This window comes from Marmota monax, unplaced genomic scaffold, assembly GCF_021218885.2.
Source record: "Marmota monax isolate L192 unplaced genomic scaffold, Marmota_monax_Labrador192_F-V1.1 WCK01_AAM20220418_F8-fsc00033, whole genome shotgun sequence".
Classification (NCBI taxonomy): domain Eukaryota; kingdom Metazoa; phylum Chordata; class Mammalia; order Rodentia; family Sciuridae; genus Marmota; species Marmota monax.
In genome coordinates this window covers 5407032-5433659 of record NW_026694282.1, presented here as the reverse complement: position 1 = coordinate 5433659, position 26628 = coordinate 5407032, and the positions used below count along the sequence as shown (strand labels likewise).

Here is a 26628-nt window from a genome sequence, read left to right as displayed (position 1 = left end):
TCTCAATATTTTCTTTTTGCTTAAGGCTGCACAGACACTTATGAATCTGTGTAATCTGGAGCAAGTAAAAAAAATCTCTTCAAGGCTAGGGTGTAATTCAGTGGTACAGCACATGTTTAGCAAGCCCAAGGCCCCTACACTGAGGGGGAACAAACCTTCTCTGGTTCTCAATCTTCTCATCTATAAAATGGGGATAAAGAACCTTTATTATAGGACTGGTGGGAGGATTAAAGAATTTAATATGTTCTAAGTGCTCAGAATAGTACATGGTATATAGCAAGCACTATAATAAGTAATGGCTGTTTTATATTTTTAAAGCTCCAGGAACTTCTTTTTTTTTTGTCTCACTTCTCACACTTGTTAGTGTATATTTACCAGGGTATAATCTCCATGAAAGCTGGGTCTTGATCTCTGCAGTATCTCTAGCATTACTATGTAGAGATGCTCAAAATAAAAAAGTCAATGAATTAGTAAATATATCTCCCAGTGTGGTGGTTGTGTTGATGTAATTCCCTTTTCTCTTCAAAGTTGCTTCTGATTTAACTCAGATCAATGGATTAGAGAACTGAGTTCACTGTGACTTATTTTCTGCTTTGAACAGTGTTGTGTCCCCCACAGTCCTTCCCTACCTCCACCGGTACTGGGCATTGTACTGAGGGGCGCTCTACAACTGAGCTACATCCCTAGTCTTTTTATTTTTTAATTTTGAGATTGTGATTCACCAAGTTGCCCAGGCTGGTCCCAAATTTGTGATCTTCCTATGTCAGCTTCCTTAACTGTTGAGAGTATAGGCATGTGCCACCATGCCCAGTCCTGCAGCCCCTTTGATGGTGTGCATACTTAAGGGAATCAGTAAGCATTTAAGGGTTGGCTAATTAAATGATGTGTCTTGCACTGGGGCTGTAGCTCTGGGTAGAGCACTTGCCTAGCACATGTGAGGCACTGGGTTCAAGCCTCAGCACCACATAAAAATAAATAAATTATTAAATAAAGATATCATGTCCATCTGAAAAAATGGTATGATTTGATACTTACCCCACTTTTGCCTGTTGCAGGATATGACACAAAGACAAAAACTAAGGAAGCAATTCTTAGGTTATAAAGATTAAAAGTTTGGATAATAATGATCATCACATTCCACCATCATTAATTACCCCATGCCCCATCATTATTATCCAAAGTACATGTATGAAGACACAAATTGGTGTGAATATACTATGTATACACCAGAAAAATTGTGCTCTACAGATGTAATAAGAATTGTAATGCATTCTGCTGTCATATATAAATAAAAAATTAAGACAATCAAAAAAACTTTAAAAATATTTTGCATTGTTAATACTGTATCTCAGAGGGGTTAAATTAACCCATGATGTGTCTATAGTTAATCAAATAAAATGCTGTTAAGTTTTCAGGAAAAAAAAAGATCAAAACTTTGCATGGGATATTTGAAATATAGTTTGGCATTGCAGGAACTTTCCTTTGTAGTCCACTAAAAATAATCAAATATCCTATGCCAGAAGCCTAATGCCTAGTAACTGACTGCATTGTCTTAAATATTATAGATATGGAGTTTGTGAATTCCTCAGATTATAAATTCATGGGTTTTAATATATCAGAAAAAGTCCTACAAAATAATAATAAAAAACTCACACAAGGTGGGCATGGTGGTACATGCCTGTAATCCCAGCCATCAGGAAGCTGAGGCAGGAGGATCTCGAGTTCAAAGCCTCAGCAACTTAACAAGGCCCCAAGCAACTCAGTGAGACGGTGTCTCTAAAATACAAAATAAGGCTGGGGATGTGGCTCAGTGATCCAGTGCCCCTGAGTTCAATCCCCAGTACAAAAAAAAAAAAAGGAAAGAAAAAATAAGTAAAAGAAAGTATTTATCTCCCCTTCCCCCACTGTAGATTAAACCCAAAGACTGCACCTGCTTGGCAAGAGCTCTACTACTGAGCCACCTACCTAGTCCCAGAAAGTATTTGTCTTTGTCCTCTGTCCTTTACAAATGTAAGGGAAAATATTCACTATTCTCCTATTCACTGTAGCAAAATCATAACTAGATCAAAGCATTACTAACTCACTAGCTATGTGACTTTTGGAAAATCATTTCTCATTGGGAGTAAATTTCCTCATTGACAAAGTGAAGAGATTGTATTCTAAGGTGTTCTAATTCTATCTTCCTGCCGCCCCCCCCCCTTTTTTTTTCTTTATTTCTTCTTCTTTTTTTGGTAGTGGGGATTGAATCCAGGGGTGCTTAACCACTGAGCAACATCCCCAGCCCTTTTTAATATTTTATTTAGAGACAGAGTCTCGCTGAGTTGCTTAGGGCCTTGCTAAATTGCTGAGGCTGACTTTGAACTTGTGTTCCTCCTGCTTTAGCCTCTGGAGCCCCTGGAATTACGAGTGTGCGATACTGCGCCCAGCTCTCCCTCATTTCATTCAGTGCATCACACCACATTAATTAATTATCTTTATTTTATTCAGTTTTCCCTTTTGTTTACAGGGAAGAGATATAACTCAATCTTTCCATTAATCTGGAGGTAAGCTTTCTATTAAAATTGTGTATGTGGTTACTTAAACATGACTACTTCTGATATGTGAATGCTAACCCTAAACAAGGTGGGAGGGAAAGAATAGAAGTTCAGTAGATTAGACAAAGGGGAATGAAGGGAAGGGAGGTGGGATGGGATAGGAAAAGACAGTGGGATGAATCTGACTTAACTTTCATATGTACATATACAAATACACCACAGTTACTCTCACTATTGCGTACACCCACAGGACTGGGATCCTAACTAGAATGAGGTATATTACATGCTTGTTCAAATATATCAAAATGCATTCTATTGTCATGTAAAACTAAAAAGAACAAATAAAAATAAATACAAATAAAAACAAGCAAATAAATATAAAAATAATAGACATTTTCCCTGTTTGGCCATTAGAGGTCGCTCAACATCTAGAAAGTGGAAGAAACCAGATGAACCTTATGAAGATCCTGGATGGTCCTCTGGGGCTGACCCAGTCCCACTGTCTGAATCTGTGTTTTATTTCGTTAGGTACTGATATTTGTGTGCCAGTGTCTTTCTTAATATAACCAAAAATCCCCTCAGCCATTCAAAATATGTGTTCTCCAAATGTCTTCATTTTGTCATTTAAGTCAATGTCTAGTTGTCCGGCATTTGACTTACTACATACAAGGTTCAGTGTACTCTATCACAGAGTTGCTACACATCCTTCATCTGTAGAGGAGGTAGCTCACATGCAGAGACTTCACTGACCTTCCTTCCTAACCCAAGGCACCGAAGAACCAGAGGTGCTTTAGCACTGAGCTATATCCTCATTGCTTTTACTCTATTTTATTTTTTAATTTTTTGGTATCAGGGATTGAACTTGAGGTTGCTTAACCATTGAGCCACATCCCCAGTTCTTTTTATTTTTTATTTTGAGATGAGGTCTGGCTAAGTTGCTTAGAGCCTTGCAAAATTGCTGAGGTTGACCTCAAACTTGTAATCTTCTTGCCTCAACCTCCCTCATCACCGAGATTACAGGCATGCACAAGTGCACTCGGCATATAAGAATCTTTTGTCACAGTGGTTTTGTTTTGTTTTATCTTTTGGTGTTGGAGATTGAACCTAGTAGCACTCCATGACTGAGCTCCATCCCCAGTTCTTTTTTCCTTTTGAAATGAGGTCTTGCTAAATTGCTGAGGCTGGCCTCGAATTTGTAATCTTCCTGCCTCAGCCTCCTGAGTTGCTGGGATTACAGGCATGCACCATCATGCCTGACTGTCATAGTGATTTTGTACTGTGTTTGTTTACAAACACTTTTCTCCCATTCGGGAAAAGATTCCTAATCTCCTTCATAATAAAAGAAGTACACACCAAGCCATGTACAGTGTACAGTGGTGCATGCCTGTAATCCCAGTGACTTGGGAGACTAAAACAGGAAGATTGAAAATTTGATGCCAGCCTGGGTAATTTAGTGAGATCCTGTCTCAAATTAAAATTTTAGAAAAGCTCAGTGGTAGAGTGCTTGCTTAGCATTAGTGAGGCCCTGCATTCAATCCCTAACTCCCCCTCCAAACAAAAAAAAAATAGAAAAAAGGAAATGCTTGAGAGGTTGCAGAGAGGGGGGAATCCATACACACTATTGGTAAAAATGCAAATTAATGTAGCCATTATGGAAAATAGTGTGGAATGTCTTCACCACACTAAAAAGAACTACCATATGATCCAGCAAACCTACTACTGAGTGTGTATTAACATCCCATTGCTGGGACAAAAATATCTCAGATAATCAATTTATAAGGCAGAAAGATGTATTTTGGCTTAGAGTTCCTAATGTTTCAGTTCATGGTCACTTGGTACTGCTGGTTTGGGCCTATGGTAGCCCAGTACATCATGGCTGGACAGCATAGTGGAGCAGATGCTCACTTTATGGAAGCTGGGAAGCAAAGAGAGGAAGGAACTAGAATCCTAATATCTCTTTTATTTTTTTTTTATTTTTATTTTTTATTGGTTGTTCAAAACATTATAAAGCTATTGACATATCATATTTCATACATTAGATTCAAGTTGGTTATGAACTCCCAATTTTACCCCAAATACAGATTGCAGAATCACATCAGTTACACATCCACATTTTTACATAATGCCCTATTAGTAACTGTTGTATTCTGCTACCTTTCCTATCCTCTACTATCCCCCCTCCCTCCCCTCCCATCTTCTCTCTCTACCCCATCCACTGTAATTCATTTCTCTCCTTGTTTATTTTCCCATTCCCCTCACAACCTCTTATATGTAATTTTGTATAACAATGAGGGACTCCCTCCATTACCATGCAATTTCCCTTTTCTCTCCCTTTCCATCCCACCTCATGTATCTGTTTAATGTTAATCTTTTCTCCTAATATCTCTTTTAAAGACACAGCCCACCAATGACCCAGCTTCCTTTTGCTTGGCCCCACCTACCAAACGTTCCACTCCTAGTAGTGCCACAGGTTGGCAACTATATGGGTCTTTGCAGGACATTCACAATTTAAATGTCACAGCATGTATCCATAGGACACGAAGTTGGTATATTGAAGAGATTGCTGCACTCACATGTTTATTGTGTTTATTGCATCAGTATTCACTGAAGCCAAGCTATGGAGTCAAACGAGTGGCTGTCAATGGATGGAAACTATGGTATATATACACACAATAGAATATTTGGCCCTAAAAAAAGGATGAGTCCTATAATTTCTGGCAAACATAGTTGGAATTGAATGACATTATTTCAAATAAAATGAGCCAAGCTCAGAAAGCCAAAAAAACTAAAAAGGATAAAAACAGAGAAAGTAGAATAGTGGACTCCAAAGAAACACTAGAGTCTATGAAGGGTAGGACACAGCAGAGATAGAGAGAGGCTGGATAACATGTACTAAAATACAGTTAGATCCAGATGTGGTGGCATACATCTGTAAACCCAGCAACTGGGGAGACTGAGACAGGAGCATCTTCGAGACCAGCCTCAGTGACTTGGAAAGACCCTCAGTAACTTAGTGAGAATCTGTCTCAAAATAAAACATGAAAAGGGCTAGGAATATGGCTCAGTGGCAAAGTGCCCCTGGGTTCTATCGCCAGTAACTCCCCCAAAATACAGTTAAATAGGATAAATAAGTTCCAGAGTTCTATAGCATAGTAGAATGAATACAGTTTGCAACTTACTATGTATTTATTTATTTAGGTACTGGTGATTGAACCCAGGAGCTCTCTACCACTGACCTATACTCCTAGCCCTTTATTTATTTTTTTATTTTGAGATAGGGTCTCACTAAGTTGCACAGGCTGGACTTGAAATTGTAGTCCTCCTGCTTCAGTCTCCAGAGTTGCTGGGATAACAGGCTGCACCACCATGTTGGGTTGTGCCAGTGTGCCTGACTGTACGTAGCCATTTTGCAAAGGTGAAAGCTGGTGTTATAACCGAGATCTGTGTGACTTTTAAGCCACTTATCCTCCACACCACTCTGCTTCTCAATATGTTGTTGATTGCTTTGAGCTGATTCTTAACTCCTCTCAATTTTATCAGCATACTTTGTGCTTTAACCCCTGTGAGCTGTGAGCTCAGCTTCCAGCTCTAGGTGAAGCCACTCCCGAAGAGTGAAGTAGAGTTCAGAAATATTCAGTGTCCTCAGGCGATCTTCTCTGGGAACCTCATTCACCTTTGGATGACCCTGATGTGGGAGTCTAAGAAAGAAGAATGATAAACTCAGAGCACCTGAACAAGTTTCTCTTTACTTACAGGCTTAGGTAAGTGTACTTTGGGAAGTCGCCCAAAAGGCGAAAGTGTCCATCTAGGGCAAGTGGAAAGCTTTTCCTGAAGGAAGACAACCATCTGACTGCTGCAAAGGTTGACTGCACACCAGCATCTTGAGCAACACATCACCTTATCGTGTGTGACACTCCACATGGGTCGTTTTGTCTTGCACAACTTTTCTTTGTGGGAACTTTGCTCTAGACTTGAGTCATTTCCTGTTAAAATTTTATGTCCACCTCATGGTGCTAAAAGGTTAACTGGTCTTATGATCAGATGGATGAATAACTCAGCCACGCTGTCTAGCTCTGAACTTTGCTCTGGTTTGTGTTGCAGTGGCACACGTTCCTCTATGAACTTTCACCTAGATATCTGATTTATTGTAATTGTTAATAGTATTGCAGGTTGGCTTAATAATCTTTTTTACTCTATTGATATACAATATATTTAAATATTTCATAAACATTATTAGCACATACATTCAAGGATAAAACCACTGTTTTCCATCTCAGCCAGAGAAAACAGCATTTGTCTCCTTTTTTGTTGTTGTTCTGTAGCACTAATAATAATGAATACTTATTGGGCCCTTACCTCAAGGTAGGTATTATCCTACTAAGCCCTTTAAGAAATGCTCTCAAGCCCAGTATGGTGGTTCAGGCCTGTAATCCCAGCAGCTCTGGAGGATAAAGCAGGAGAATAGTGAGTTCAAAGACAGCCTCAGCAATTTAGCAAGGCCCTAAGCAACTCAAAGAGACTCTGTGTCTGAATTAAATACAAAAAAGAGCTGTGGATGTGGCTCAGTAGTTGAGTGCTCCTGAGTTCAATTCCCCATACCAAAAGAAATGCTCTCACGAGGTAGGTTCTTTTGTTATCATCATCAACAAAATGATCCTCTTCATCATCATCACTTTATAAGTAAGGAAACTGAAGTACAGACTTGTTAAGTAATTTGCCTAAGGTAACACAGCTATTAGGGAAACTGAGATTCAAACTCCTTGCACTCACTGTGCCACTTGTTGGGAAACAAAGACCTCCATCTCTGTTACTGTGACTGGCACTTCCCATCTGCTTCAAAGAGCCTTTCTTATCTTTTTATCCTACCTATTGCTACCTCTACCCTCTACCACCTAAGCTCCAAACTGACAGGGCTGACTTAGAGAATCAGCTGTCACAACAGTGTACCCCAATTTAATGATGTTTCAAAATGTCATGATCACCTAACTGGAAAGAACAATATTAACAATCAATAGTTGAGAACATTTCAGTGAGTGCCACAATCCTTGTATAGAGGGCAAAATAGCAGATAAAGGGAGCCAAACTATTCCTGGGATAGGTTTGTGTTCTAGAGATGCCATCATTAACGACCTCCAGTGTAAGGCAGGTGGAGACAGGCTTTAGACAGAAGAACCCCCCTTGGCTTCCTAGGGTTTTCAGAATTTCCATCAAAACCAGACAAAACTAGTTCTTCTTTTTAAGCTATCTGTCCTTCCTAAATCTGTCTTGAATGCTGCATCAAACCCTCTCTAATCCATCTTCCACATGGCTGCGGAAGCCCATGCAGTCCTGGTGAGAACACCTTTAACCCTCCAGTTCTGCCTATCATCACTTCTGCTGCAAGTCACTCCCTTGCACAGCTGCAGCAGCTCACCTGCCTCCCTGACGTGCCTTCCAAGGTCCTCCCTGATCTGCCTTTCTAGCCTCATCTCCTACGGCCTTCCCATGTACACTCTCTGTCCCAGACTCGCTGGACTATATCCCCAGCCCCCCAATCCACCTTTTTTTTTTAGGTACTGGGGACTAAACTCAGCCACATCCCCAGGCCTATTTTGTGTTTTATTTAGAGACACAGTCTCACTGAGTAGCTTAGCATCTTGCTGTTGCTGAGGCTGGCTTTGAAATAGCGATCTTCCTGCTTTGGACTCCGGAGCTGCTGGGATTACAGGCATGTGCCACCACGCCTGGCCCTCCCCAGCCCTTTTTCTTTATTTATTTTGTTTTGAGACAGGGTCTTGCTAAATTGCTAAGGCTGGTCTCAATCCTGTAATCCTCCTGCCTCAGCCTCCTGTATTGCTGGGACTACAGCCATGTGCCATCACACCTGGCTTTTTGCCCCACTTACTCTTTATTTTGTGTAGTGCCAGGGATTGAACCAGCGGCACTTAACTACTGAGCCACATCCACAGCCCTTTTTTTGTATTTTTTATTTAGAGATAGGGTCTCACTGAGTTGTTTAGGGCCTTGCTAAATTGCTGGGGCTGGCTTTGAACTCACAATCCTTCTCTCTCAACCTCTAGAGCTGCTGGGATTACGGGTATGTGCCACCACTTACTCATTTTTTTTTTCTCTCCCTTTTTGGTACTGAGGATCAAAACTAGGGTCTTGGGGCTGGGGTTGTGGCTCAGCAGTAGAGCACTCGCCTAGCACATGCGAGGCCTGGGTTCAATCCTCAGCACCACATAAAAATAAATAAGTAAAGAAATTGTGTCCAACTAAAAAATAAATATTAAAAAAAATAAATAAATAAACTAGGGTCTTGAGTATGCCTGTAATCCCAGCAGTTGGAGTGGCTGAGGCAGGAGGATTACAAGTTCAAAACCAGCCTCAGCAACTTAGTGAGGCCCTAAGCAATCTAGCAAGACCCTGTCTCAAAATTAAAAAATAAAAAAAGGGCTGGGGATGTGGCTCGGTTCTTAAGTGTCCCTGGGTTTAGTCCCTGTACTCCCCCACCCCTCAAAATAATTTTTAAAAATTTTGCCCAGGCTGGCCTTGAACTTGTGATACTCCTGCCTCAGCCTCCCAAGTAGTGGAACAAGTTTTCAAGAATGAGTGGGCATTACCCCATGTGGTGGTGCACACCTGAAATCCCAACACTACAAAGCCACCTTCTTTATGAGAGCTTCCTTGCAGTAGTAACTCCCCTGCCCCCACATCCCACTCTGTAAAAGCTGATTCTTTAGCTGTGTCCTCAAGGCATGGCATATCTGATTTTCTGCTTAGATCACATTGCAACATCCATATTGTACACTTAGTTGTTTACAATTTTTTTTTCTCTTCCAATAGAATGTAGGCTCTTTAAGAATAAGGATTGAAGCCTGGCACGGTGTCATACCTGTAATCCCAGCGGCTTGGGAGGCTCAGGCAGGAGGATGGCAAGTTCAAAGCCAGCCTCAGCAAAAGCAAGGTGCTAAGCAACTCAGTGAGTCCCTGTCTCTAAATAAAATACAAAATAGGCCTGGGGATGTGTCTCATTGGTTGAGTGCCCCTGAGTTCAATCCCTGGTACCCAAAGGAAAAAAAAATAATAAGGACTGACACTACTGCTATTTCATTTTTGTATCCTTTTGCAGGTTCTACTAAGGTATCTAACAGATAATGTTCCTTGGAAATGCCCTGAGGAGCCTATTTCTTGTGAATTAAGGAAATGCCAGGCAACATTTGCTAAATCATTTGTTTACAAGGTAAGTCAAAGTAGCAGGTGTATTACTCTTTTTATTTAAAAAAAATGAAGTTTACTGAAAGATACCACTAAAAGACTGTAGAGTGTCATTGTTCAATATGATAGCAAAGACCATATGTGGTTACATAAATTTAAATTCATGAAAAGTAAATAAAATTCCATTACTTAGTTACATCATCCACATTTCAAAGTTCAACAGCCATATCTGGCCAATGCCTATATGGGCAGCACAGATAAAGAACATTTCCCTCACTGCTGACTGAAACTTCTATTGGATAGCACTGTTCTAGAAAGATCATTGGTACACACCAGTGGCATATAATAAAGTTTATACACTATTAAGAAACCATTCTTGTGAGCACATGAGGGTAACATTGATAATAACTTCATTAGGAGAACAGCTGTTAAAGATTTACACTTGGGGTATTCAATAGTTGAGACTTGAGAGAAAAGAAAAAGGAAAGCTATTAGTTGTATACATAGGCTATTAAGACAAAGAAAGATGAATGGGTCTGCTGGGATGCCCGGCCTGCTTTCCTCTTGTGTCTAAAAACTACCATGCTTCTGAGGAGAACGAGGTTGGCTAAGGATTATCAGGGAGAAGAGCAGCAGTAGGTTGCTAGGGTAGGGAAATTATAAGTGAATAAGACAAGAGCTCTCTGGGGCTTATCTAGAGACCATAGTCAGACACAAGAAACCACTTGTAAATTCCCAGGGAGTGTTAATCTCTTCAGACCTTGGTTGAAATGCTGGAATTAAATCCCAGCAGCTTGGGAGGCTGAGGCAGGAGGATCTCAAGCTCAAAACTAGCTTGAGCAATTTAGCAAGGCCCTGAGCAACTCAGCAAGACCCTGTCTCTAAATAATATATATATATATATATATATAAAGGGGGGGCTGGGGTTGTGGCTCAGTGGTAGAGTGCTCGCCTAGCATCCACGAGGCCCTGGGTTCGATCTTCAGCACCACATAAATGTAAAATAAAGATATTGTGCCCACCTAAAACTAAAATAAATAGATAAATAAATAAATGGGCTGGGGATGTGGCTCAGTGGTTAAGTGTACCCAAGTTCAATCCCCAGTACCAAAAAAAAAAAAAAAAAAGAAAGAAAGAAGAAAAAGAAAAATAATGCTGGAATTGAAATGATTAAGCAAGGGGCAAGATAGCCCAGGAAACTTCTGAAATAAATATTAACACTTAGCATAGCTTTGTCAGCAGTAAAATAGGAATAATAACAATAAAGACTAAAGCAAATACAGCAAATTACCAATCATAGAATCTAGATGGTGGGTGTATGGATGTTCAATGAGCAATTTTTTCAACATCCCTGTATATTAAAAGAAGAAAGAAAGAAAGAAAGAAAGAAAGAAAGAAAGAAAGAGGGGGTGGTACAAGATATTGAATCCATGGACACTTTGTCTCTGAGCTGTATTCCCTGCCCTTTTTCAAATTATTATTATTGTTGTTGTTATTATTTTGTTTTAAATTTTGAGACAGGGTCTTGCTGAATTGCATAAGGCCTTGCTAAATTTTAATGGCTGGCCCTGAATTTGTTACCCTCCTGCCTCAGCCTTTCAAGTTATGGGATTCCAGGTGTGTGCCTCTGTATCTAGCTATTTGAAAATCATCTTAATAAAACATTTTAAAAAATGCTTCCTACCTCTCAGGATTTTTGAAATGAGACAATTAGAACTAAATAGTGTTTCTAAGTAATATCCTAATTTGAATAGTGAATCACTTTCTTTCTTTTTTTTTCAAAATAACTATATTTATTTAACTTGGGAAATGTAAAAACTTGAAGATAAAGAAATCCTCTTCAATAGCACTTTACTGCTGAATTTGCTATAGCCTGCCCTATTGATTTGATTTTATTTATTCTTATTTGTTATACATGATGGCAGAATGCAATTCATTTCATATTACACATATAGAGCACAATTTTTCAAGACACTGATTGTACACAAAGTATTTTCACACCATACATGTTTTATACATGATTAAAGTAATGATGTTTAACTCATTCCACCTTCATTTCTACTCCCTTGCCCACTCTCTTCCTTCCCTCCCCTTTGCCCTATCTAAAGTTCCTCCATTCCTCCCATGCTCCCTCCCCCAATCACCATTATGCATCTGCATCCTCATATCAAAAAAAACATTCAGCCTTTAGTTTTTGGGGATTGGCCTGCTTCGCTTAGCATTATATTCTCCAACTCCATCCATTTACTGGAAAATGCCATGATTTTATTCTCTTTTAATGCTGAGTAATGTTCCATTGTGTATATATACCAAAGTTTCCCTATCCATTTATCTACTGAAGGGCATCTAGATTGGTTCCATAATTTAGCTATTGTGAATTGTGCTGCTATAAACATCAATGTGGCTGTGTCCCTGTAGTATGCTGTTTTTAAGTCCTTTGGGTATAAACTGAGGAGTGGGATAGCTGGGTCAAATGGTGGTTCCATTCCCAATTTGCCAAGGAATCTTCATACTGCTTTCCAGATTGGCTGCACCAACTTGCAGGTCCACCAGCAATGTATGAGTGTGCCTTTTATGCCACATCCTCGCCAACACTTATTGTTGTTTGTATTCTTAAGAGCTGCCATTCTGACTGGAGTGAGATGAAATCTTAGAGTAGTTTTGATTTGCATTTCTCTAATTGCTAGAGATGCTGAATATTTTTTTATATGTTTGTTGATTGATCGTTTATCCTCTTCCAATAAGTGTCTGTTCAGTTCCTTGGCCTATTTATTGATTGGGTTATTTGTTTTTTTGGTGTTAAGGTTTTTGAGTGCTATATATGTCCTAGAGATAAGTGCTCTATCTGAAAGATTCTCTCCCATTCTATAGGCTCTCTATTCACCTCACTGATGCTTTCTTTTGCTGAGAAGAAGCTTTTTAGTTTGAATCCATTCCATTTATTGATTCTTGGTTTTAATTCTTGCACTACAGGAGTTTTATTAAGAAAGTTGGGGCCTAATCCAACATGATGGAGATTTGGGCCTACTTTTTCTTCCATTAGGTGCAAGATCTCTGGTTTAATTCCTAAGTCCTTGATTCACTTTGAGTTGAGTTTTGTGCATGGTGAGAGATAGAGGTTTAATTTCATTTTGTTACATGTGGATTTCCAGTTTTCCCAGAACTATTTGTTGGAGAGGTTATCTTTGCTCCAATGTACATTTTTGGTGCCTTTGTCTAACATAAGATAACTGAAATTATGTGGATTAGACTCTGTGTACTCTATTTGGTACCCATGATTATATTAAAGAGGAAGTGAATCACTTTCTGAAGAATTTTTTCTTTTTTTTTGCCATTTTCTTTTTTTTTCTTTTTTTAATTAGTTGTTCAAAACATTACAAAGCTCTTGACATATCATATTTCATACATTTGATTCAAACAGATTATGAACTCCCATTTTTACCCCGTATACATATTGCAGATTCACATAAGAATTTTTTCTTAACAGCTTAACAAGTTATTTTATAAATGATACACATAAAACTTGTCTATGAGGATACATAAGAAAAAATAATAGTATTGACTGCCTCAGCTGGGCAGGATGGCACACATCTGTGATCCCAGTGGCTTGGGAGGTTGATCAGGAGAATCGTGAGTTCAAAGCAAGGCTCAGCAATTTAGTAAGGACCTAAGCACCTTAGGGAGACCGTGTCTCTAAATAAGTTATAAAGAAGGGCTGGGGTGTGGCTCAGTGTTTTAAGTACTCCTGAGTTAAATATCTGCACACACACACACAAACAAACAACAACAACAACAAAAAACAGAGTATTGATTGCCTCCAGGGAGTGGGAATTTTGTGGCTAGAGGACAAGAATGAAAAAGAGACCTTTCACTGTGTTGTCTTTTGTAAGTTTTGAACATCAGATCATGTGTACATATTTACCCATTTAAACATAAAATAATAGACAAATCATAAGGCTCCCAAAGTCTAATAGTTTGCCTCTCTTCCAAGTGGTAAAAATGAAGCTGCTATATATATGGCTCTTGGTTACCTAAGAAGTCAAGTTCCAGCTTTGTGATGTGACATTGCAGGGTTGGACTGACCTATCAGCATTCAGCTGGCATGCTATATTTGAGGACAGTCTTAGCTATGAACCAAAGGACTGCATTTCCCATTCCTTTGGTTCATAGCTTTCCAGATAAGGTGGGGCTCAGGAAGTAACCTGGTTGGGTAGCTTAGAAGAATGAGGGTTTCAGGGGCAGACTGCAGGTTTACATTAAAGGAAGTAGACAGAAGGGAAAGAAGAGTTATACCTTGTAACTGGGGTATAGTTCTGTGTGAATAATATTTTATATGTTCTATACAATTCACAAAATGTTCATAAACATTACCTCCTCTGAGCCAGACAACTTCCCTGGGAGGTAAGAAGGCAAAGGATTTTGTCCTGTTTCACTGAAGAGGAAACAGTTGAGTATGTTGACCATGAGACACACTTGAGATGTCCTTCCCACTGTGGGGAGCAAATGACTGAGGTCCCCTGGCCTTAGCTCAAATGCTCCTGGCCAGTGACTGTTGCGGCACAGATATTAATTCAGTTCATTCTTTCAAGATGTTGGGGTTCCTCTGAGGACTTAAGTGCTCCCCAACAGTCTTCCTGAACTTTTTTTAGAGCACACTGATCTAACATGCTTCTACTCACCCACCCACCCTTCCTTTTCTCTTTTCTCAATTCAGGGAAAGACCTGCATCACAGACTGATGACTCTGGTAGTTTTTCCTGGCTTTCTCCCATTTTCTGTTAAAGACATTTCCTGAAAATTTAATACTGTTTTGGCATCAAATGTAGATCTTAATGATTACATGTTGTGCTTTTAATCAATGTACTATATTGTTTTTTTTTGAGAAATTCACTTCAACTTGAGTTACTAGTCCGGCACATCCTTATTTATTTATTTATTTATTTATTATTTACTTATGGTACCAGCGATTGTACCTAGAGGTGCTTAACAACTGAGCTACATCCTAGACCTTTTTAATTTTTTTTTTTTTAATTTTTTGAGTCAGGGTTTCACTAAACTGCTCAAAGTCTCACTAAGTTGCTGAAGGCTGGCTTTGAACTTGTGATCCTCCTGCCTCAGCCTCCCAAGTTGCTGGGATTACAGGTGTACACCACTGCTCCCAGCATTGTTGTCATTTTTTTGGCGGGGGAGGGTTCTGGGGATCTCAGGGGCACTAAACCACTGGCTTCATCCTCAGCCCTATTTGTATTTTATTTAGAGACAGGGTCTCACTGAGTTGCTTAGCGCCTTGCCATTGCTGCAGCTGGCTTTGAACTTGTGATCCTCTTGCCTCAGCTTCCCAAGCTGCTAGGCTTACAGTCATTCACCACCACGCTCCTTCTTTGTTGTCATTTTTGATGCTTTAGTTAAAATATAAGATACATATCATTACATCTGGCATATTACATTAGCATAGAAATGTTTTTTAGAGAAAAATGTCTCACTTTGTTGCCTAAGGGGGCCTCAAACTTTTGGGCTCAGTTTCCTGAGTAGCTGGGACTATAGGTGTTAAAAATTGACACATCCCCCCCCAAATAAAAGGGGCTTGGGATATAGCTCAGTGGTAGAGGACTCCTGGTTCAATCTCTAGTACTGACCTCCACACAAAACTTAATTCTGTGGCTGGTGGTACATCTCAGTGGTAGAACACTTACCTGGTATGCACTGAGGCCCTGGGTTTGATCCCCAGTGCCACAAACAAAAATAAAGTAATTCTGCTTTATATTAAATTATATAAAACTTAAAAACTCAGTTTCATAAAGCTTTCTATTTGGTTTTAATGCAAATTTAGAGATTTTTAGTTGTTGTTTTTTTGTTTAATAATTTGTCCTTTTCCCTTCTCTGTCTTCACTTTTCATTGTCTTTGTTAATCTAACACAGAGGATTGTAATTACATAGTCATCCTAGGGGGTTCTGGGAATTTATGCAGGCCAGAGGGATTTCTGTTTGTATGTAACCCTCGTAGTTTGGCAGTGAAGGGTGGGGAGAAGGCAGAGAAACCAGCAGACTGACTATTACTTCTGGGCTCTTCCTGGAATTGGCTGGCAGCGAGCTGGCTGGCTGTGCTATTGCAAGAGTTTCCAACCCTCTCTTGGGAGTTCTAACTGACTAAATGGACTCTTTTGTCAGAAAAATTAGGACGTCCTTCCTAAAGTGTGCTTGGCTGGAAAAGGAAGCAGGAACCCCTTAGGGGCCAATATTCTAACAGTGATTGACCCTGATGTGATGTGTGGAAGAAGGACTTCAGAGCAAGGATGGTGGAGAGGGTTTTGAACCAATTGGAACAAGCTGGGTTGTGTGAAAGAAGCCCTCCTGGGCATTAGACCAGAGCATTATAATAGCTTAGCTTCTGCTCATATGTTCCTAGTGGGGCAGGAGGGTGGCTGCAGAGGAGGAGAGTGCCAAGGGCAGAGGACTAAAGTAAGAGCTTAAGCAGAAATACTTAATGAAGAATGTCCTCAAGAAACTGTCTGTAGCAGATGAGTGATGAGCTGGTCTTAGTATAGTGAGAAGCCAGTAGCTTACACACCCAGACACATGCAATATTACTTTGCCCCTTCATTAACAGTGAGAGATGTCATATACTAAAAATATATTTTGAGTTCTTCAGGAGCAGAGGTCATGAATTTTATGTCTCTTGCATCCCCCTGGGACAGCCACACATTTGGCAGGACCTCCTTGAATACAGAGTATTGTTTTAGGGGCATTATGGAAAACAGGTCTTTGACAATGTATACTGTGCTAAACAGTTGGCATCCCCCAGGAGCACAAAAGTTCCTCACCTCACCTCCAACTTTCACTCAATTTGAGGATTCTAACTAACATTCTACTTCTAAGATACTACTTTGATTAATCATGAGGTTTGTTGTCGCTAACAATACTAGGTTATATCTCTGTGGCCTTAGGCTTTTCTTAGAGGCCCGGGAATCAACCATAAGCAAAGTGTTCATGGGGGTGAGGGAATCAAAGAGGACCCCCCAGGGAAACTGCTCACTCTGATGGTAATGACTGTTGCTGCAGATCTAGGGGAAGGAGTTACAAGAAAAGGAAGCCCCGGGGCTTTTACTTTTTCCCAGATTCAAATCTGAATGTCTTCCTGCCATTCAGAAGATTGGTAAGGAGCTGCCAAATCTTCTCAGGGAATGCGACAGCAGTTAGAGATTCTTGCAGGCCTCAGGAATATCTCAAAAAAGTATGACATGAGCCAGGCATGGTGGCACATGCCTGTAATCCCAGCAGCTCAGGAGGCAGAGGCAGGAGAATCCCGAGTTCAAAGTCAGCTTCAGCAAGTTAGTGAGGCCCTAAGCAACTCAAGGAGAACCTGTCTCTAAATAAATTATTTAAAAATGGCTGGAAATGTGGCTCAGTGGTTAAGTACCTCTGGAATCAATCCATGGCACCAAAGATAAAATAAAGTATGACATTAGCTAAAGATGCTAATATCTGATTCACTGATAAGACAAAAGGCATGCTGCTTTTCTCTGTGATGCTTCCTGCTTTCAAAAGTAGAAATACAAACTCACTAAACATTTTCAAACATTGTAATAAATACATTATATGAAAAGTAGAAGTTTTTTGCAATCCCCACCCATCTACCCCAGATCACCACTGTCAACTGTTTGGAGTCTTATTCTTTCCCTTTTCTGGGAAACATTTTTCAGTCCTTGATTTTGTCTTTTGTAGAAAGTATGGTATGAATTAACCACATAATTTATTTAACATGAATATGTTAAAATGTAGTCACAGTATGCTCTAATCAGAATCTACCCACAAGTTCATAAAACAAACAAACAAGGACTGGTTATGATCTTCATATTCTCACCTGTCAAGAATGTGTTAGGCAAAATGATGTCATTTGCAGGAAAATGGATGGAACTAGAGAACATTATGTTAAGCAAAATAAGTCAAACTCAGAAATCAAGGGACCTGTGTTTTCTCTCATATGTGGTAGCTAGAGAAGAAGAAGGACAGGAAAGGTGGCGGCAGATCTGATGAAAATCAAAGGGAGATCAGTAGAGGAAAGAGACCAAAGGGTAAGAAATTGGGAGGGTCAGGGGAAGTGCTGGGGAGTGATACTGGCTACTGGATTATGTTGCTATATTATGTGCATGTATGAATATGTAACGACAAATCCATCATTGTGTACAACTATACTGCACCAATAAAAAGTGTGTGTGTTGGGGGAAGGATATGCTAGGCAAACTGAGTTCAGTGGCACACAACTGTAATCCCAGGTACTCTAGAGGCCAGCCTCAGCAACTTAGAGACCCTGTCTCAAAAGTAAGTAAGTAAGTAAATAAATAAATAAATAGGACTAGGGATGTAGTTCAGTGGTAAAATACCTCTGGGTGCTAGTACAGCAAACACAAAACACACAAAAAAACCAAAGCATGATGGCCTAGGTATGGTTTCTGCCCAAGCACCCCTGAGGTTCTCAGGAATGCAGGAACCCTGTTTTTTTTTTTTTTTTGGTTGGCGGGGAGGGACTGGGGATTGAACCCAGGGGACTCAACCACTGAGCCATATCCCCAGCCCTTTTTATATTTTATTTAGAGACAGAGTCTTGCTGAGTTGCTCAGGGCCTCGCTGAGACTGGCTTTGAACTCACAGTCCCCCTACCTCAGCCTCCTGAGTTATTGGGATTACAGCTGTGTGCCGCCATGCCCAGCTTAACCCTATGTTTGATGCCTAGCAAGGGTATCCTGCAGTGATAGCTTGAGGAGAAATATTTTTGTAAGCAACTGCTTGAGAACCTCCAGTTTAATCTTGGAATCCTTATGAAAGTAAAACCGTGTGTTTTGTGGTTCCAGGGACTGGTGCTGGCTTTTGGGATTTATGTTCCTTAGATAAAGCAGTTAGAGGCCTAGAAAATGACTAGGAGCTGGGCATGGTAGCACATACCTATAATCCTAGTGACATGGGAGTCTGAAGCAAGAGGATTTCTGGCTAGAGGCTGAGGCAGGAGGATCACAAGTTCAAAGCCACCTTAGCAATTTAGCAAGGCCTGTCTCAAAATAAAAGATGGCTTACTGCTTAAGCACCCCTGGGTTTGATCCACACACCCATACTTTTACAGAACATTTGAAGGCTTTGTTTTTTTTCCCCCGCGCTGGGGATGGAACCCAGGGGTGTTCAATCATTCAGTTACATCTTCAGCGCTTTTTATTTTTTATTTTGAGATAGAGTCTTGATAAGTTGCCAAGACTTTGTTAGAATTTGCAATCCTTCTGCTTCAGCCTCCTGAGTTGCTGGGATGACAGTTGTGTGCCTCTGTGTCTAGCAAGAGATTGTTTTGATTCATGAATTAGACTTTCAGTTTGCGACTCCCTAACTGAAGACTCAGAGCCGTTTTAAGAATCTGTAATTCAGATACACATGTAAAAGCTTGTGGTAGGATCTTCTAGGACAAAGAGCTGCACCCAGTTACTAACTTCTACAATAACTTATTTATTTGTTTATTTATTGTGGTATGAGGGATAAAGCCTAGGAGAGCTTTATCTTTGAGCTGTGTCCCTTGTCTACCCACTCCATCCCCCATACTTTTTTTTTTTTTTTTGAGATAGGGTCTCAATAAATTGCTGAGGCTGACCTCAAATTTGCAATTCTCCTGCTTCAGCCTCCCAAATTGCTGGGATTACAGGTGTGTACCATCACATCTGACTCTAGAATAAAGTTCTGAGCTAGAATTTACCAATCATCACTGACTCCTCTGGTTAGTTGTTTGGTTTTTCGAGCATTAAGAACAATCTAATAAAAATTTTCATTTAGCTGGGTGCTGTGACACATGCTACTCAAGAGCCTGGGACAAGCACTTAAACACAAGAGTTTTAGGTCAGCCTGGGCAACAGAGCAAGACCTCATCTCTTTAAAAACAACAACAAACATTTTAGAAAATTCACGTCATCTTAAAAAAAAAACACAACTTCTTATCCTTTCAATAGGTAATACATATTCAGCTTAGAAAATACTGATCAAAGCTGGACCTGGTGGCACACATCTTTAGTATCCCAGCTACATGGGAGGCTGAAGCAGGAGGATTGAGTTTGAAGCCAGCCTGGGCAGCATAGCAAGAGACCTTTTTATTTTTATTTTTGTGGTGCTGGGGAATGAACCCAGTGCCTCACGCTTGCTGAGCAAGTGCTCTACCACTGAACTGTTTCCAGCAAGAAACCTTTAAAAAAAAAAAAATGCTGGGCACAGTGGCACACACCTGTAATACCAGCAGTTTGGGAGGCTGAGACAGGAGGATTGTGAGTTCAAAGCCAGCCTCAGCAACTTATCAAGGCCCTGAGCAACTCCGAAAGACCCTATCTCTAAGTAAAATACAAAAAAGAGCTGAGGATATAGCTCAATGGTTGAGCACCTCTGAATTAAATCCCTGATATAAAATAAATAAATAAATTTTTTTAAAATAAAAATAAAAACGGGTTGGGGATGTGGGGTTGTAGCTCAGTGGTAAAGCATCCCTGGGTTAGATCCCCAGTACAAAAATAATAATAATAATTAAATAAAATTTAAAATACAGACAATAAAAAGAAGCTGTAATCCTAGTAAGTGATAACCACAATTAATATTTTATATTTCCTTCTGAAATCCCCATTCATTAACAAGTTTCAAAAAATACGTAATTTATATGAGAAATGTTTTCTTTTCTTACTTCAACTTAGGGATAGAGATGATGTTTCTATATGAAAATGAAACTTTCCTATTTACTGTAGATTGAGAAGCAGATAATAAATTCATTTGCTTTGATATTTCTTTTCTTTTTTTTTTTGTGGTGCTGAGGTTTGCCCATGTTAAACATGCACTCTACCACTGAGCTATAGTCCCAGCCTTTATTTTAGTTTATTTTGAGACAGGATCTCACAACATTGCCCATGCTGGCCTCCAACTTTCAATCCTCCTGCCTGAGCCTCCAGAGTAGCTGGGATCATAGATGTGCACTGCCACATTTGGTTCCAACCTCTTCTTTTCTTGGCTGATAATCTGGGCCCAGTTCATTTCTATGCACAAAGAAGCAAATGGTGATCCAGTGGGCTTAGATAATCAATTGGGACTCTTCCTGTTCTAATATTCTAGGATTGTCATTTTTGTTACCAGAAGTTGATAGTTGATTGTGGAGCACTGTGATTTGTTTCATAGTCCTTGGGTATAATTTGCCTAAGATTAGGATATTACCCTAGTGCAGACGCTGAGTTATACAATGAGGCACAGATAGTGTTTAAGGCAGGTTTATTGTGAGGTAAGGGAACAGCAAGAAAAAGGGTGACATACGAGAGATAGATAGATAGATAGAGAGAAAGAGAGAGAGAGAGAAATGGCCAAGGTGGCTAGGGGCCAAAATGCACCAACATAGGTGACGGGGCTTGCAGAGTCAGGAACCTTGGAGCTACAAGTAACTATACTCTTTGGGCCCATTGTTTTGTGTAGCTGTTGTGCCTTTGGAGCAAGTGTTAAGTCTGCCTTATGTGAAAATTGAGGGCATGCACCTGTGTACTTGGGTCCTTTTGCCCTTTCTGGCCTAGCACTGCCTATGGAAAATCATATACATACTGGTCAACTGATCCTTGGAGCAGCTTTTGTATGCATGTGTGGACTTGGGACTGTGATGGCAAAATCAGACCTGGTTGTGAAATGAAATTACAAAAATATTATGGTCAGAAACCAATGCCTGGGGAAAGGGTCAGTTCTCCTCCTCCTCTTAGCCTTTCTCCAGGAAGCCTAATTAACCATGTGTCCCTACCTTTTGGATCATAAATAATTGCCCTAAGAGTCTGATTATTCCCTCTAGAAATGTAACAGATGCCTGTGAAAAGAGCCCTTTCTTCTTATCTGTTTCTGTGAACATGCCTTCAGCCTCGTAGACTAGGAAATTTTTTTAAAAGAGGAAAAATCCCCAATGATAGATGGGTCTAAGATGATATCAAATAACCTATAAATGTTGTGAGAAACTGTGGATCAAGGCTCAGAATTGGAGTTTTGTTTTCCTCTGAGCCTGCCAGCGTAAAATAAAATTTCGAGTTCTCTTCCTCTTTCAAGCAAGTGATGTTGCTGTTTCTTGATCAGTTTGTTTCTGGCAACACGAACATAATGTGTGCTGGCAAATCTACGGGACACAGTGTTAGGTCTCTTTCTGCCTAACACTGTGTCCCATATGAAAGGAGACTGGTACCTCTGGATAAATTCCTAGTCAGGGGCTCTTTTGACAATTGCCACTTACTTTTTCCCTCCCTTCTCCCATTCCTGTGTATCTCTAGCAAATCTACCTAGGCTAATAGGTTTTGTACCTCTTATCATTTTTTTTTTCCTTTGTTTTCCTTGCAGGGATGGAACCCAGGGGATTGAACCACTGAGCTACATATTGTTAGGTGAAGGTGACTTAGGAACAAAGCACCAAGCAGCCTGCTTGGAGGAAAGAAACACTGATCAGGCACTGAGGGAACCGCCTGTCAATCAGCAGGGTCTCCAGGCCAATCCTGGATCTTAGCCAGTTCCTCCACCAACTCCAGTAGGACAAAGGACTCTAAAAAACCCTTTTCCTGTCCCAAGCTGTCCCTTCCTGCCCTAAGCCCAATAAACATTCCAGTCTGGTGGAGCCACCCCCCCCCCCCAACCCTGTTCGCTTCTCCTCAGACCCTCTTCTTACTCTGCTGGTCTGAGAGGTGTTGTCCCCCTGCCCCCACCCCAAGCGAAATCTCAGTAAAGCCTCCTCCAGCGGCCTTCTAAAATCTGCCTCTTTTTGGTCGCTGCTGCCTGACCTTACACATACCTAGTTCTTTTTTTTTTTTTTAACTTTGAGACAGAGTATTGTTAAATTGCCCAGGCTGGCTTTGAATTTCTAGGCACCCTGCCTCAACCTCCTGTGTACCACTTGCCACCTCACCTGGCTCTCTTGCGGATTTTGTGTGTGTGTGTGTGTGTGTGTCTGTCTGTCTGTCTGTCTGTCAGGGGTAGAACCCAGGGGCACTTAACCACTGAGGCACTTCTGCAGCTCTTTTTATTTTTTATTTTGAGATAGGGTCTCACTAAGTTGCATAGAGCTTCTCTAAATTGCTGAGGCTGGCTTCAAATTTGGGATCCTCCTGCCTCATCCTCCTGAGTTGCTGAGCCAAGGGGCCAGGCACTCTCTTGTGATTCTTAATTTTTGAGAAAGAGCAAGCAAGAAAGAAACAAACATGTTATTAACAGGTTCCTTTGGGAAGCCATTAAATCTGAGGACTGACACATGGGCAGTATATGGGAGAAGGGGTGAGTTTATGGTATGAGTGTGGTGTGTGTGTGCGTGTGTGTGTGTGTGTGTGTGTTGGGGGAGTTGCTTTCTTAATTTCTCATAGTCTTCCATGTCTACTGAGAACAATTCCCTTCTGGTCCCCTAAAGTAATAAACCTAAGTTTTATTTTTTTTCTTTTTCACTACCTCATTTGCTGTTACTTTTTATTTCAATACTCACTCAACAGACATTCACCAGGGGCCTTTAGTTGTCAACCCCTCACATTCAGGTTGATATAACTGAAAGAACTTTGCCTTCAAGATTACAGACAGGCTTTGATCCAACATAGTATTTAAACAGTAGGTAATTTTGGACAAGTGACATAACCTTCGAGTCAGATCACAAAAACATGTTCTTCCTGCTTTGCATGAGAATATATTTTGTCAATTGCAAATAATAATAATGATGATAATTATTATACATATACAATTAACTTAGAAATGCCTCTAGGAGGGCTGGGGATGTAGCTCAGTTGATAAAGTGCTTGACTCGCATGCACAAGGCTCTTTGTTCAATTTCCAGCTTCACAATTAAAAAAACCAAAAGAAAAAAGAAAAAGAAATGCCTCTAGGTGAGGGGCTTAAATAAACTAGTCTTCAATATTTTGATTTTAACTCATTTGTAAAATGCCTTTTGACTTTTTAGTTGCAAGAACAAAGGCTTGGGCTGGAGTTGTGTCTCAATGGTAGAGTGCTTTCCTAGCATGTGTGAGGCACTGGGCTTGATTCTCAGCGCCTCATAGAAATAAATAAAATAAAGATCCATTGACAACTAAAAAATATATTTTTTTAATTTTTTATTATTGGTTGTTCAAAACATTACAAATTTCTTGACATATCATATTCCACACTTTGATTCAAGTGGGTAACTAAAAAATATTTTAAAAAAAGAACAAAGCGGGAGGGCTGGGGTTGTGGCTTAGCAGTGGAGCACTTGACTAGCATATGTGGGGCCCTGGGTTCGATTCTTAGCACCACATTAAAATAAAGATATTGTGTCCAACTACAACTATATATATATATATATATATATATATATATATATATGAACAAAGGCTTATTTAGGTTGGAGTGAGTAGGAAATACTGCTGCAGAAAGACTTAGAGCAGATAAAGAATATTAATGCGCCTAGAGAAAGTAGGAAAGTAAGATTCTCTAGGGAGAATTTGTGAGTAAAACACTCACAAATGCTTTGCCCACTTTGACTTTCCTGTGGTTAGGCCCTGATTGTCAGTGACATGTACAAATAGTGGGCTGGGACCTCAAAAGAGCTGCTTAGGTTACTCAAGACTGAGACTATTCTACATGCAAAGCAAACACTGTTCATGCTCCAGCCCCTCAAAAATCATGTTCTTGTGGTCATCAGGACTTGAAGACGGGAACCTTCTAGTGTTGGGAACTGGTCACAAAAGTTGAGTTAGATCTTAATAAAATCATCAAAAGCAATTCTTTTTTCTTTTTCTTTTCCTTCCTTCCTTCCTTCCCCAACCCTTTTTATTTATTTATTTATTTTATTATTGAAATGGTCTCACTGAGTTGCTTAGTGCCTTGCTCAATTGCTAAGACTGGCCTTGAACTTGCAATTCTCTTGCCTCAGCTCTTTCAAGCTGCTGGGATTACAGAGTGTGCCACCATGCCCAGCTGGAGGGCAATTCTTTAGGCAAAATGATTAGATGAAATAGAGCCTGATTGTTGAGCTGTATTTTTGTGCCTACATGGTAGTGTGGCTGAGCAGACTGAGCTATTTTTTGTAGCACCCTGGAAACAATGCAACATTGTAGAAAGGCTGTGAGTCAGGCACCTGGGATTCTGCCAGCTGTGCTGCCTTAGGCAAATAACTCAACTGCCTTTTCTCTCTGTAAAGAGAGAATCTGGTTTGAATGCTGTGTTTCTCAATGTGTAAATCTTCTCAGCCTGAAGAAGCCAGAAAGATCCTCTTCGCCCCCCTTCCTTACAGCAGTAAGGAGTTCCCAAATTAGAGGGGGGAATGAAGCCAGATTTAAAGTTAGGTAGTCAGTGTAGTTAGATAAATCGGGGTCTAATACCGAGTGAAATCTAAAATGGAGGCCATGCAGAAAATGATTCCAGGGAACACAACACAACTCATGAAATGTGAAACCCTTCAATAATCGTGATGCATTACTTTTAAGATTAAAAGTAGTCAGAAAAAGGAGTGGGGAATGTAAGGGTAAAAGAAATTGAAGTTAAAGTGTAAAAGTTAAAGTATAAAAGACCAGGCATTGTAAAGCTTCTAAACTGCAAAGCATGGGTTAAATTCCTGAGGCAGTTAAGACAATGCCCTACTGGCCATTTAGTTGATTTATAGCATTCAAGACCCTGTGCAGCTTGTCATGTAGGCATTCAAGGCCCAAACCAATCAGTTTGAATGTAACCCCCTCCTTAGGAATGACCTATCACTCCAGCCTGACCTGTTCCCGCCAATGTATGTACTAATCAAGTCTAAGAATTGTTGTTTGACTTTCCCACGGTGTATGATGATTTGTTAAAGGAGACTGTGATGTATGTAAAGTCCCGCCCTCCCCAAAAAAAGTGTACTTAAGCATTGCACAACCCCTGCTCTGGGCTCTGGGCTGCTTTCCCTTCTCGAGTGGGCACGGAGCCCCAGCATGCTGGTTCAATAAATCCCCTTCTGCCAATTGCATGATTGGTCACTTGGTGGTCTCTTTCTCCGACGCTTCGCCGGACCCTTACATTACATTCCCAGGAAATAGGGTCTTACTAAGTTTCTTAGGGCTTCGCTAAATTGCTGAGGCTGGCTTTGAACTCACAATCCTCCTGCCTAACCTCCTAAACCACTGAGATTATAGGCCTGCACCACTGCCACTGTGCCTGGTTCTCCATGGTATTTGGAGAGGGAACAAAAGAAGGAGAGAAGATCAAGTTCTGGAATGACTAGAGTAACTGGTTCATGCAAGAAGTTGTTCCTCCTGGTTACCAGTTTGAATTGGTTAAGACAGAAATCATCTGGCCGTATGGCTTCCTGCTTGTGACATTATTTTGTTCTCAGATCCATGAGAAAGGCAGATGAAAAGAAGAAATGAACAGAAGATTATCTCCCCATATTTGAATAGAACTATCTTGTGATAAGGAAATTTAAAAAGTTATCTGGCTTGAGATAATCTTTGAGGAAAGGTAATTTTTTTTTTTTTGTACTGAGCAGGGGCACTCAACCACTGAGCCACATCTCCAGCCCTATTTTATATTTTATTTAGAGACAGGGTCTCACTGAGTTGCTTAGTGCCTCACTGTTGCTGAAGCTGGCTTTAAACTCATGATCCTCCTGCGTCAGCCTCTGGTGCTGCTGGGATGACAGGTATGTGCTACCGCACCTGGCCAAGATAAATTTTTGTTGTTATTGTTTTTGATTTGTTGAGATATTATAGCTGAAAAGAACCCTAGATATAATCTCATCTGATTTATTCATTTTACTGAGGGCTATACTGGTCAAGAGTATTTATTGTCCAAGAGCACAAACCACACCAAGTAGAAATAAGCAGTGTACATTGGAAAGTCAGACACACCCTGTCTAAAGCCCAACGCTGCCTCTGTTTATGTCTTAGGGTTGGAGA

The 26628-nt window shown here is 40.3% G+C and overlaps 1 long non-coding RNA gene across 3 annotated transcripts; it reads left to right on the top strand.

The window, feature by feature from the left end:
- Positions 1-2484: 2484 nt before the first annotated feature.
- Positions 2485-23439, top strand: LOC124108777 (uncharacterized). 3 transcript variants are annotated; one of them, XR_006856775.2, is made up of 5 exons: positions 2485-2543; positions 6102-6295; positions 9646-9756; positions 17721-17802; positions 22094-23439. It is a non-coding gene; the product is annotated as an uncharacterized LOC124108777 (long non-coding RNA). The 3 variants fall into 3 exon arrangements; XR_009228862.1 differs by lacking the exon at positions 2485-2543 and having other exon boundaries at positions 3402-6295; XR_009228863.1 differs by lacking the exons at positions 2485-2543; positions 17721-17802 and having other exon boundaries at positions 3402-6295.
- The last annotated feature ends 3189 nt before the right edge of the window (positions 23440-26628 follow it).